The 12,500-nt window shown below is 43.6% G+C and overlaps 1 long non-coding RNA gene across 1 annotated transcript in view; it reads left to right on the forward strand.

Moving 5' to 3' along the window:
* The window catches only part of LOC135114453 (uncharacterized), a 6,460-nt gene extending 4,170 nt beyond the window's left edge, over positions 1-2,290 (forward strand). The window contains exon 3 of the long non-coding RNA XR_010275507.1: positions 2,080-2,290. This is a non-coding gene — a long non-coding RNA (uncharacterized LOC135114453). The remainder of the gene's footprint in view (positions 1-2,079) is intronic.
* The last annotated feature ends 10,210 nt before the right edge of the window (positions 2,291-12,500 follow it).

Below are 12,500 nucleotides of genomic sequence, written 5' to 3' on the forward strand. Positions count from 1 at the left end.
ATAAAAAGTAGGTTGGGAATGTTCATGTTATTCTGGTTAGTTTTTTGTAAAGATGTCAGACTCAAGAAATGAAACATTAGCTTCAATGATGAATGTCTGTGAACTAATACGATATTTCCCCTTTCATGACAGCTATGCTTTAGTTGCAATGAGAGTGACAGGGCAGCATGTGATTCAAAACAGCCAGAATCATGCGACCAAAATGGAGAAAACGGCGGCCCTTGAACTTGCATCACTTGAAGACCACGTCCTCACATTAAACATTTCACTCTCACCTCTTACCTCAGAATACGAGGTGCATGATCCTCACAGTTTTTAAAAGACTACTGTGGATGAGGTGTGACTGTCACTCATTCACTCACAGGAGATTATCGTCTCTAAAGCAAGGCTGCAGGAAAGCACACTACCAAGTCAGTCGAGGCTCAGTTTGTGAGAATTTCCCCGAATTAAGGTATGAAACAGAATGTCTCGGTCATAATCTTTTTAAGCCATCAGTCCACGCCAGAGGTTAATCATATTTCTAGCTAATTCCCTTGAGCAGAAATAAATAGTTAAAGAAAAGTTTCTTTAGCTCCCTTTCTTATGTTGTCATTTTCTCGTTATGGTTATCCACTTCATGCCATCCCACTTCCCCTTCAGGTACAGTTTCAGTGTATCTCCTCAATGTACCATCAAACATAACTGTATTTTTTTTTATACACATCAAGAATCAGAAAACTTTACTCTTTTACTTTGAGAGACATTTTATCTGTTTATTCCGGGAGGCAGCATCACTGAAGCGAGGCGTTCTGGACTTTTCCTACCACTTTACCAACACTCATGAGCTTAGTTTGAATGAAGCACACATCTCATGCATAGAGTGATTACTGCACGCAGATAAACAAAGTGCATTTTAATATCCTTTGTCTTCCTTCCCGCTGTGACGTCCTTTAGTTTCCCTTTTCCTCATCAATTCGGCCATACGTACGTGCCTCTCTCGTACTCTCTCTGGTGAACACGTAAACTTTCCACCTGAGGGGAGTATTTATAGCGGCTCCCTCACTTAGACGGGAAATACTCCAATCAGATTGATTTAGTTTCAGAAAATGATCCTACACCATGGTAATTAAAATTTTAATGAGATTTGTCTCTCAGTCATGTGACCAAAATGTGAGAAAGAAAGCAGAGATATTTTGTCACTGGAAACTCGACAATAAGACTGAAGGTAATATGATGGTGACTTATCTGTATATTAATTAATTGTTGCCAGCCTTAATAATCCAAAAAGTAATACAGTGATGAAATAAAAAAAAAAATAAATAAATAAAAAGAAAGCAGTAGAATATATATGAGCTTGTTTAGAGTCCCAGAAGCTTGACTTTAATATATTTACTGCTTCATTTCAAGTTTACACTTAAAGATTTGTAGAAAACTGAACATTTTACACATGCTATTGTTTCTCCTTTTTTCATTCACTTTTCGCTTACCGCTCCACCTCAAGGGCGAGTGTTCCTGAATCTCGCAGCAATTAGTGCGTCACAATGAGTTTTATTTTTCTTTGTCTCATGTGTCAAATGATTATTCTTTAGTTGAGTTTTATTTTCAAGCGGGTAAAAAATGTTTTAGCTTAGGAAATTGCTGTTTTTTTTTGTTTTGTTTTTTTTACATATTTTTTGCATGATGCGTTATATTTCCTTTGTGCTTTCCACCAGGTATTCTCTGCCATCTCCCTAGGGCAGGGGTTGGGTGGCCTCTTGTATGAGTCTTCTCAAGTTGTTTTCTATGTTGCTATTTTTCTTTTCTTGCTTTTATTCCCTGGAGTTTCGGCTGGATTTCCATCTCTAAGTTTTCTCCCTTCAACGGGTGCTTTTCAGGTTTTTTTTTTATCAATAAGTTGATATTGTGTCACGTGCTGTCAGTTATTCGTACGTTAAGTAGGTTAAAATGAAGTTCTGGCGATTCAGACGTAAAAACAGTCAAAGGAACTAACGGAACAGTATGCTTGAAGAGAGAATGGAAGGTATTGGAAGGTTAAAGTAACTTGTTCACGTAACATTATCCAAAATCAAATGCTTGTTTGCTATTTTCCATCTCAAACAGGTGACGCTCTCCTGTCTTCGTCGCCAGAAGGCAAGAGCAGTACCCCTAGTGAAGGAGACACGTGCTCCCTGTACGTTGTCAAGACCAGCCGCCTGCCTCATGATGTGGCGATCGGAACCCCGCCACTTGAGTCCCATTGTCAAGAATCTTACGTATGGTTAGTCATAAGTAGTCATGGAATGTGTGTGCGAGTAAAGGAGAGACAATTTTCCTTTGGCGGATTACATTTGATTTTCCAGTACAAAACCTGGTTTACACGACCCCCGTTGTTACAATCCCTTTAGCTCAGTCAGTCAGTGAGTCCTGAGTAAAGATCCATTATAATGTTATGGCATTACTACCTTTCTTGCACACCCCCAGGTTGTTTCCGTATACGCACCGAAGATAGAGACGCGGTGCGCCATATTATTCAAACGTTGTAATTAAGAGATTAAGAGGAAACCAACTTGAGGTACGCGCTCGTTATTCCAGAAATGCTTAAAATGTCAGTTATCTTCATGAAAGAACTTTGTAGAGTACTTAGATGTTATTATCTCCTTGAAAACCCTCAGCAAGACTCCAATACCATCCACCTTACCACCGCAGCTCTGAAGGAGATTAAGCAATAATTACTTCACTGGTGCAGACTTGTGTAATCAAACAGTCCAGAGTGGAATGTAAAGCTTGTCTCTGTTCATTTACCTAATGATCCTTTGTAGTGATTTAAGAAACGGAGTGAAGGTGATCCTGTTTCCTGTTCCATGGTCAGTGAGGCAGGTGGAGACGAGAGGATGGTCGCAACAAGCTACGTATTTGAGATAGCACCACACACACACACACTCAAGAGTTGATTTATTACCAGAGGTGATATCGGCCAATAGCTGATGAGAAAAAAGACAAAAAAAAAAAAAAAACTCAATGCAGTTCTGAAAAGCGTCATATGAAAAAAAAATAAAAAAAAGAAAGAGGGTGGACCATTTTTTATAACTTTTGAGATGACCTGTCGAAAAAAAAGTTTTTTCACTCAATCCCTTGAATGACATACATTTTATTATTAATTTCGAACACATTTTCTCTGAGGCCGATCCCTCCGCCTGCACCCCGCCGCTGTCACTCGCCTCATAAATCATCTGTGTGGGACATTAGACTTTTTTCTTTTTTGGTAATCGTATCAGAAGTTGGCGCGTGACACGAGTATAGGCTGAGAGAGAGAGAGAGAGAGAGAGAGAGAGAGAGAGAGAGAGAGAGAGAGAGAGAGAGAGAGAGAGAGAGAGAGAGAGAGAGAGAGAGAGAGAGAGAGAGCATATAATATATACCATTTATTCCACTATCATCGTCCTCTCTAATATATCGGCGTTGGTAATAGAGAACCGAACGTGTACCCTATATCACGATTATACTACACACACACACACACACACACACACACACACACACACACACACACACACACACACACACACACACACACACACACACACACACACACACACACACATGGCTCCATCATCTCCCAGGCCTGGTGTTGTTCACGTCATAGAGAGGGAAAAAATCATATTTGGGTAGAAAATGAACCAGCCCCACAAATCTAATTAACTTTTCTGTTGGCTGTCAATAAAAAGGTGTTTTAATTTCCGCTGGAACACGGGCACGGCATCAGTATTCAGGGCAAGAGATTTCGGCGATAATCCAGGTCGGGACCATGAGAATTCGGCGTTTTTAAAGCAGGCCTGTATCAGCATCACTCGGTGTATGAAGCTCTCATGGCCAGGGTGGATCCGGTGCGGGCGAGGAGCTACACGCAGAGAATGTGATAACTTGTCGAGAGGAAAAGCCGCTGTTTTAATCGAATTCGGAGCACCAACAACCAACGCTAAAAACGAATACCAGTAAGTGGATTAGAAAAATATAAATGGATTATATCTCTTTTTGGTAGGATTTTTTTCTTTTTCTGTCTGTCATTTCAATATTCTCTGGTAATATTTTGTTTTATTTTCAACAGCATAATCCTCATGAGGGGAGGGGATTAAGTGGTTAATGTACACGTCAAAATGTTGTTGTTATTGGCAGTTTTTACGAGAGCTCATTAGTGGTGGGAGGAAAACACGCGTTCCTCTTGGTTTGGAGCCTTTCTACCTGGATTATTCAATTCATTAGCCTTGTTATTTGAAACATTATTTTCCTTTTCTCATTTTCAGAGTACGTCCCAGATTTGTATATCCACTTGTTTATGTATACTGCTGGTAGCGAACGTGCGTAATTACCTACATTCTCGGGGCAGTCTTTCTGTAGAGCAAGTTTAGTGAACAGAAAGATGGATATGCAGGATGATGGGATGGGGAGGCAGGTGGAGGCAAAGGGGGTCAAGGGGAAGAACAGGCAGCAATGAGTGAGCATGGGAGGTAATGTAAGGCGGCTATGTGAGGCATGTTGATGGCATATTTTGTGCGCAACCTTCCCCTCATTCGTGGCCTCGTAAAAGGGTTGAGTAATGCCCCACATGGTCTTGTATCAGGTAAGTATGACCGAACTCACCTGCTGCGTAATGGCTCCCGTGTCCCGTGAGATAAAAGTGCATGTGACAGATCCAGCAAGAGAGAGAACTAGGTTATTAATTTCTTTTTTGATGCCGCTTGATTAAAGGGAGAGCCGGATGAGCCAAAGTAATTACAGGTGAGTGTAGCTTTCTGTAAACTGTTTGCGGATTAGTGGTTGATCGCAGCGTTACTGAAGAGAGTCTCCTGAACTTAAAATTCAATACATTCAGATTACTGATATTCGAAAGAAGCGTCACGATCTGTGGTTTTCAGGTAGCGCTTCCATTTGAAAGTTCTGCCACACAAAACTGCCCACGAGACTCCTTGCCCTTTCCAACCTTTCTCTGTTCCGCAGTTTCCCAGCCACCTCGCTTTGACTTTTCGAGCAGACAGCAGCACGGATTATAGATGGACAGGTTTCGTCAACTATACATGTATTTGCGTGCGTGCGTGCGTCCGTCCGTGCTTGTGTGTGTGTGTGTGTGTGGTGTGTGTGTGTGTGTGTGTGTGTGTGTGTGTGTGTGTGTGTGTGTGTGTGTGTGTGTGTGTGTGTGTTTGATTTATATACTTTTAAATGTTTGTGATGTCTACACCTCGATTTAGAAGTACTTGTTTTAAATTCACCGATTTAGCATCTTCATACTTTCGTAATTTGACTCGATGCTTTCCACTAAACACGTGCCGCAGCTGCTCTTTGTCACGTCTTCACTCTGGTCCCCGCAAGGATTGGAGGCAGTAGTAACATAAATCATGGGTAGTCATCCGACCACGCTGCACACACGCCACCAGAGTTTAGGTCAGAGAGGGGGACGGATCAGGCGTGTCGCTGGCTGGAGAGGGGCATTCAGTAGGTCAGAGTTCGTGCAGCTCGAGTCACAGCCCTCCTACGTTATTTCCTGCACACGGCACAAGCCGGTAATTACAGTTAATTGCACCAAATTAGGTAGGAAATATACTAAAACTTGCAAGTGAAAATTTACATGCCTCTGATTTGCAAGACAGATTTCATGGTGCGTGGAAAGGAGTGAGGAGGGAGCCAGACAAGATAGGTCAGGGTCGGCCTGTCTGTTTACTCGGTCCTTGTGGGTGAAGTCTGCTTAAAGTCCTGGAATGGAGGTGTCTGGAGCAGCACGCAGGGTGGGACGTGTCCGTGAAGTTTGTGTTCAAATAAAAAGAATATACATATTGTAAAGATAAGTAAGATAAGAAGTCCAGTCTGATTATTGAATGTAAGCACTGACTCGTGCATTGACTGTGTGAGCGTGATACAGCAGTGCTTTGTGTGTGCCGCAGCCAAGCTCTCGCACCTCGTCTAACAGAGCGTTACTTATGTGGCAGATTGTGTTTCTATCTGGAATTATGGTCGAGTTATGGTACATGCATTCTCCAGCTGTCAGCGGGTGCCTTTGAAGTACCAGTGTTTATTCTTCACTCCCACAGCAACAGCCTAATAATAACGGCGTATGATTTATTAATGCAAGTCGTGCATTTGAGGCAGGACCATAATCGCAAGTATATGTACAGCATCAGCCATTGCTTGCGCGTTCCTAATCACTTTCATGGAGTTCTCACGAATATTTTTTTGAAGGAAACAAAATCATTAACCTACAATGTATTTCTTGGCTTGTGTGCTTCTCTGTATCTGAGTCTTAGCAGCGCCCCAGGAAAACATTGCCTCTTGAATCCACCGCCCACCACTCACCGCCGCCTCGTGACGTCACGGAGCAAGTTTATACCTGACGTGACTATTGTGTTGCCGTGCACCGATGGCGGCCCTGCATCACCCCCTTAGTGCTTCGTTGTGTTGAACTTCTTTGTATTCCCTTTGCATCACAACCGATTCCTTTACACCATTACTTCTTTTCTATTTATTTGAACCATTGAGTGTTGTTTATAAATGTATCGTCAATAGGAGTGTTTGTGTATGATGCGTTTGACACAGTCAGGTGGCTCGGGTATTTGCACTGAATACGTCCAGTGCGGCCGTGTATGTCCCTGAATGTATGTTTCCTATGATGCAGGCGTGTTTATTCTGGTCCAGCGGGTGCGTATGTATACTAGCCAACACCAGCAGTCCACACGCTGGCTTTATAATGGATTTCCACAGACTAATCCCTAAGCCTCGTCTCGTTCAGTGCTTCGGGACTTTGCTACACACCCTGTGAACGATCTGGGGATTGGCTGGACGAAGTGACCAATGAAATGCCTTACTGGATTCGGACCTAACACTTCTGAGTAGCGAGTATTATTACTAATAATGTCATGCTTATTACTATAAATCTATCACTGTACAGAATGCGGGGTTTTATGTGAAATGCAGTATAAAATATTCATTTCGGAACACTGTAGTGAACTGATTTTACTTTATCCCTTTATGACAGTCCTGATTTGACTCGGCGGAGAATAATATGCACGTAACTTCCCACCGGAGAGAGACGTAATTGGCCACGAGGAACAGAGGGCTTGTCATTGCGGAAGTTGAATTGTGTGTGTGTGGTGATCTGCGTTTTCCCATCCGTCGCGTGTGCCGTGGAGGGCGTCCTTGGCTCAGTGGTGACTGGTAAGTGTGTACATTTTATTGTGTATCAGCGGGAAAGAGACACGGTTAGCGGATTGACATGATGTAATCTGATAGGTAAGTATTGGCAGGTTCACCCCTCAACATGGCCGCCGCTCTCTCCTCCAGCACTACACTCCAGCCCCTAGCTCGAGGTTCAGGACGCGGCGTGGGGTTGGATTGGTATAGTTTGGTTTGGTTTGGCCACTGATCACTTACGGATTGTTAAACTTCAGTCGTTAGTTTCATTATATTTGCCGGAGAAACTTGCCTGATTAGTTCCTGGCGATGCAATTACCGGAGAAGCTTTACTGCCACGGAACAGTGCACTTGACCTACTCTTCCCGGGACTACATTTCCTTTTCATTTCCTCCAGGCATCTCGTTATAAAAAATGTACTCTCCTACTCGCCTTTAAACGCTTCCATTGGTGCTAGGTAACATATATGTAGTTCATTAGGAGGTTATAACCCTTGCCCTTGACATTTCCCGGGTGGCGGCTGGAGTGGCAATTCTCAGCTGGAGGTAAGTCGTGGCTTCCCGCTGGCCTCCCGGGTCGCGGCGCTGCCAGGGGAGAGTTCCGCAGACCATTCATTGTCTGATATTAGACCTGCATTGGATTGTCTTGTGATATTAAATTTATTCCACTCCCTTCCCCCAGTCTCTCTCTCTCTCTCTCTCTCTCTCTCTCTCTCTCTCTCTCTCTCTCTCTCTCTCTCTCTCTCTCTCTCTCTCTCTCTCTCTCTCTCATTGCTTTCCTCATACGTTTGTTTACCCTCTCCATCCCCTCCTCTGTTCCCTCTCGCCATATATTTCTCTCCCCTCTGCTCTCCCTTTCCTCTGTAACTGTTGGGGAGTTTTATGTAGAATTAGGAACAGGGTACAATGATACATGCTAATTTTATTTCTTTGTTATTATTGTTGCTGCATGTGTTAGGAATGTTATGCTTCGTAAGGTTTGCATTGTGCACTGAACTTATTTTTGTCTTGTAAATAAAAAAAAATGTTACTGCATATCACTTCCATCACTCTACCAGTCTCCATCACTATTAATAATCTTTATCATCCCATCACGCCTATCACCTCCCATCACTTCCATCTCTTCTCCATCATGTAGTACCTTCCATGAGCCATATCCTCACTCGTACCCAACCCTGTCATCACCCTTCACCACTCACCTGTCACTCCCATCACCACCCTCCACCAGCTAGTCATCCCTGTCATCACTATCACCACACCACTTACCTGTCACCCCATCACCACCCTCAAACCGCCAGTCATCCCTCTCACCACCTATCATCCCATCACCACGCTCCACCCATCAGTCATCCCTATCATCACCCATCACCTGCCAGTCGTCCCCATCACTATCTCATCACCTACCACTGGAAACAATAGGTTCAGGGATTAAATGGTATCAGGAGCAATGCATAGGTTATGTAGCACACTTGTAGGTGAGGCCTTTGTTAACTGTGTGTGTGTATGTGTGTGATCGAAACATAGATTTAAAGTACGTACATATTCGCTGCGTATCGTAAAAGGCTTTAAAGCAAAACAGTTCCGGCAAAGTCTAAATATTTGGGTGACATCTTACACTTGCAGAGAGAGAGAGGGAGAGAGAGAGAGAAAATGGACACCCAACACCAGCCGTAATGAAGGGCGTTGGTCCGTTATCTCTTCTCTCCCCCTGCTTTCCTCTCCCTTCTCCCGGGTATATCACTTAGCATATCATCACTGCACAGCTGACTATCCCGCATTAGCATATCTTGGGACGGGTATGATGTCATAACTCCTACCTGAGGCGTCGGGGTGTGAGCGTGAGTGGTGTGGCTGCGGCTGTGGTGGTGGCGCAGGCGGGAGGGAGGAAGGCAGCCACGGATACTGATGGTCGTGGACTGCGTGTGGAGGCGTCGCGGCGTGGTGGTGGTGGTGGTGGTAGTGGAGGTGATGGCTAAAGTTATGGTTGCTGCGGATGTGGTGGTGGTAGTAGTGGTGGTGCAGGAGTGTGGGATATGCGTGGAGAATTTAGGTAAGCGCAATGTAGGAGACACACACACACACACACACACACACACACACACACACACACACAGTTTCAGTTTTCCTGTGTTCATTAATTTAGAGCAGCTGGCAGTTGATCTTTATTTGCATCCAAGGTTCGCCTACAAACTAACTCAATATTTCAGATTTTTCTTGACGTCAGGTTTGGCATTTCCATTTCCAGCCATTACATTATTTATTATGTTTTCAACTATTGCTCTTGGTTTTGACGTTACGTCTCTTTTAAGTCTCATGGACATTATTTTTTTGTTCATCTTATTTATTTTTATTAAATCTGAACAGCTATTAGTGTTGCTAATTCATGTACGAGTCAGCTCTGGGGCCGTATTCACGAGGCGGTCCTTTATGAAGAATACGGCTCCTGGTGCCTTATTCTTCATAAAATTATGACTCCCTTAAAACAAAACAGTAATGTTCCTCTAGAATGTCTTGTCGCGAAACTCTTACCTGGCATACGCACGCCTCCCTCACAGTTACCAGGTTGAACACATTTTAAAAGCCATTTCTTATAGTTTCGCTCACTTCATTATGTATTGCAGGAAAACCTATTCTACATTTGCAAACCTGTAGTTGACGTTCCCTCTACTCCAGGCTGTGAACAGACTTTGTGTATCCTTTAAGTCGTGAGAGAATGGCAGTACATAGGAGCAGTATATGGGTCCCTAACCTCATGGGAAAGTCCAGCACTTGAATATTTCCCTTTCTCTGTTGAATATACAGAGGAATATTTTGCAAGCCGCCAAAATCTATCGTAGCCTGCCTGAAGCCCCTGCCATAACGCAGAGGGAATACGATTAAAGATGCACCCCAGACCATCTTCTCAGCTCCACCTATGTCAGCTTACTTCCAAGGCCATCACCCTCAACCCCTCCTCGCCTTGCCTCATCTTTTCCTACCCACGTGTAGCACCACCATCACCACCACCACCACCACCACCTACCCTGCCTCATTCCATCCTGTCCTCTGTCCCAGACGCTCCTTGGCACTATCCAACTTGTCTCGTCTCTTACGAACACACTCGCATAATCCACACTGTACAACGATCGCTTATTTACACTGCTCTTCTCTTCCTTCCCGCATACAACCCACTGACACTTATCTCTTCAACCTGCCTCATCGCTTCCTTACGGGCAAACAATACTCGCACACAAATTAGATGAAATTATGTCTTAGTTAATGTCCAGCATTTACAATAATGGGCAATTCAATGAAATTACATAACAGAACACACACACATACACACACACACACACTCTCTCTCTCTCTCTCTCTCTCTCTCTCTCTCTCTCTCTCTCTCTCTCTCTCTCTCTCTCTCTCTCTCTCTCTCTCTCTCTCTCTCTCTCTCTGTTTCCAACCACGAACGATATTCATCCAGCCTTATCACATCCTGCTCTCCCACATCCCAAACGGACTCCACCATCCCTCAATAACCTGCCTAATTTTTTGCTATCCAAGCACAACCTGTGACCGCATGTATTTTTCATCCCTCACGCCAGTCATCATTAGTTACTCGTTACATCACCGCCAACACCACTCGCTCTGAAGACTCCAACATATTACGCCACACCAGTCCAACCCTTTGCACCACCACCACCACCACCACCACCACCACCATCATAATCACAGTTCGGTATTACTGCCACTTCTCGTCACCATCATTACGTATCTGCCAAGCTCAACAATAACCACCACCTCCAACATCCCCCCTCGTGTCGTACCCATCAACACCAGCGCAGTAGACCTTTTTTTTTTTTCCAATTAATTTCAACACCGCTTGTACCATTATCGCCACCAGCACCACGGTAGCTCATTATCATCAACATCGTAACACTCCTGCCATTACTACTCCCGCCGTCATCTCTTCCTCACAACTCTCGTCTTTGCATCTTACATCTGTACCGTTTCTACCCTTACATCACCACCACCACCACTACCTCCTCCTCCTCCTCCTCTCCATAACATATCGACAAGACTTCTTTAAAATGACCGCTAGTAGTGGTGATGACAATGGTGGTCGATAGAGAGCTGGTAGTTGCGATAGTTTTGGTCTGATGGTGATGGTGGTGGTGACGATCATAGAGGTATTGCAGAATTGTGTGTGGGCAGTAGTGATGGTGCTGTATAGTTGTGGTAATAGTAGGGTAGTTTGTGGTTATGTCGATAGGTGCTGCTGTTATTGTGGTACAGCTACTACTACTGGTGCTACTGATGGTGCTGGTGGTGATGGTGGTGGTGGTAATGAAAGTGTTGGAGTGGGGTGCTGCAGTTTGTGGTTGTGTCGGATGTAGCACTGGAAGTTATGTTGCTTCAGGTGATGGAGGTAATTGTAGTGCTGTAGAAGAGTGATGGTGAGATGGTGGTGGTGGTGACAGGAACTTGAGCTGCACTGGTGAAGGGACGGTGGTGGTGGTGATGGTCTCAGGTTTGTAGTACAGTCACTCAGCTTTTAGAATATTTTATGACATTCAGAGGGTGGTGTCCTAAGTCTAATATAGAGTAATAATATGAAGTTAGAAATGCTAAAACCGAAATCCAAATTGAACCTAGTTAAAATATAGTCACTCGGCTCTGCGTCAGAGAGAGAGAGAGAGAGAGAGAGAGAGAGAGAGAGAGAGAGAGAGAGAGAGAGAGAGAGAGAGAGAGAGAGAGAGAGAGAGAGAGAGAGTCTGCTATGTAACATGTCCTTGAGGTTGACGTATATTAATATTGATGAACGTTATCCACTGTAATGTTTCCGAGCCTAAAAGAAAAAGGTGACGAAAATATTATTATGTAAATAGCTTCCCTTGAATGTTTTAGCCCAAACGAGACATCAGAGTACATACGTCTACTCCTCAACCTTCGCCTGTTGCGTAAAGAGTCAGTTCGGGCGGTCGAGGATCGGTTAGATAGAAATAGATAAGAATTAATAAGTAAATAAAAATTATGAATAAAAATAGATAAGACAGATGAACAAATAGGTAAGTAAATGTCTGGTTGATTTTCACTACGTTCACGACATTTCCCTCCTCTTGTCGTGGTTATCTGTTTAATTTCTTCGAGCACTTACATTTTTCATTCTGATCTCAATTATTTAACTTTTTTTTTCGGATCCTTTTTAACAAATCGATGTTGATAGCTGTTGTACAGTAACTGCATCGTGTTTATTTCTAACATGATGAACTTATTATTATTATTATTATTATTTTTTTTTTTTTGGCGTGACCGAGACCTAGAACGTCGCAGCCCACTGCGGGTTGTCGGGTTTGGCCCAGTGAAATTCACGCTTTTAAGGAATATCTCTCGTTT

Source organism: Scylla paramamosain, chromosome 27 (genome assembly GCF_035594125.1).
Source record: "Scylla paramamosain isolate STU-SP2022 chromosome 27, ASM3559412v1, whole genome shotgun sequence".
In the NCBI taxonomy this organism is placed as follows: Eukaryota; Metazoa; Arthropoda; class Malacostraca; order Decapoda; family Portunidae; genus Scylla; species Scylla paramamosain.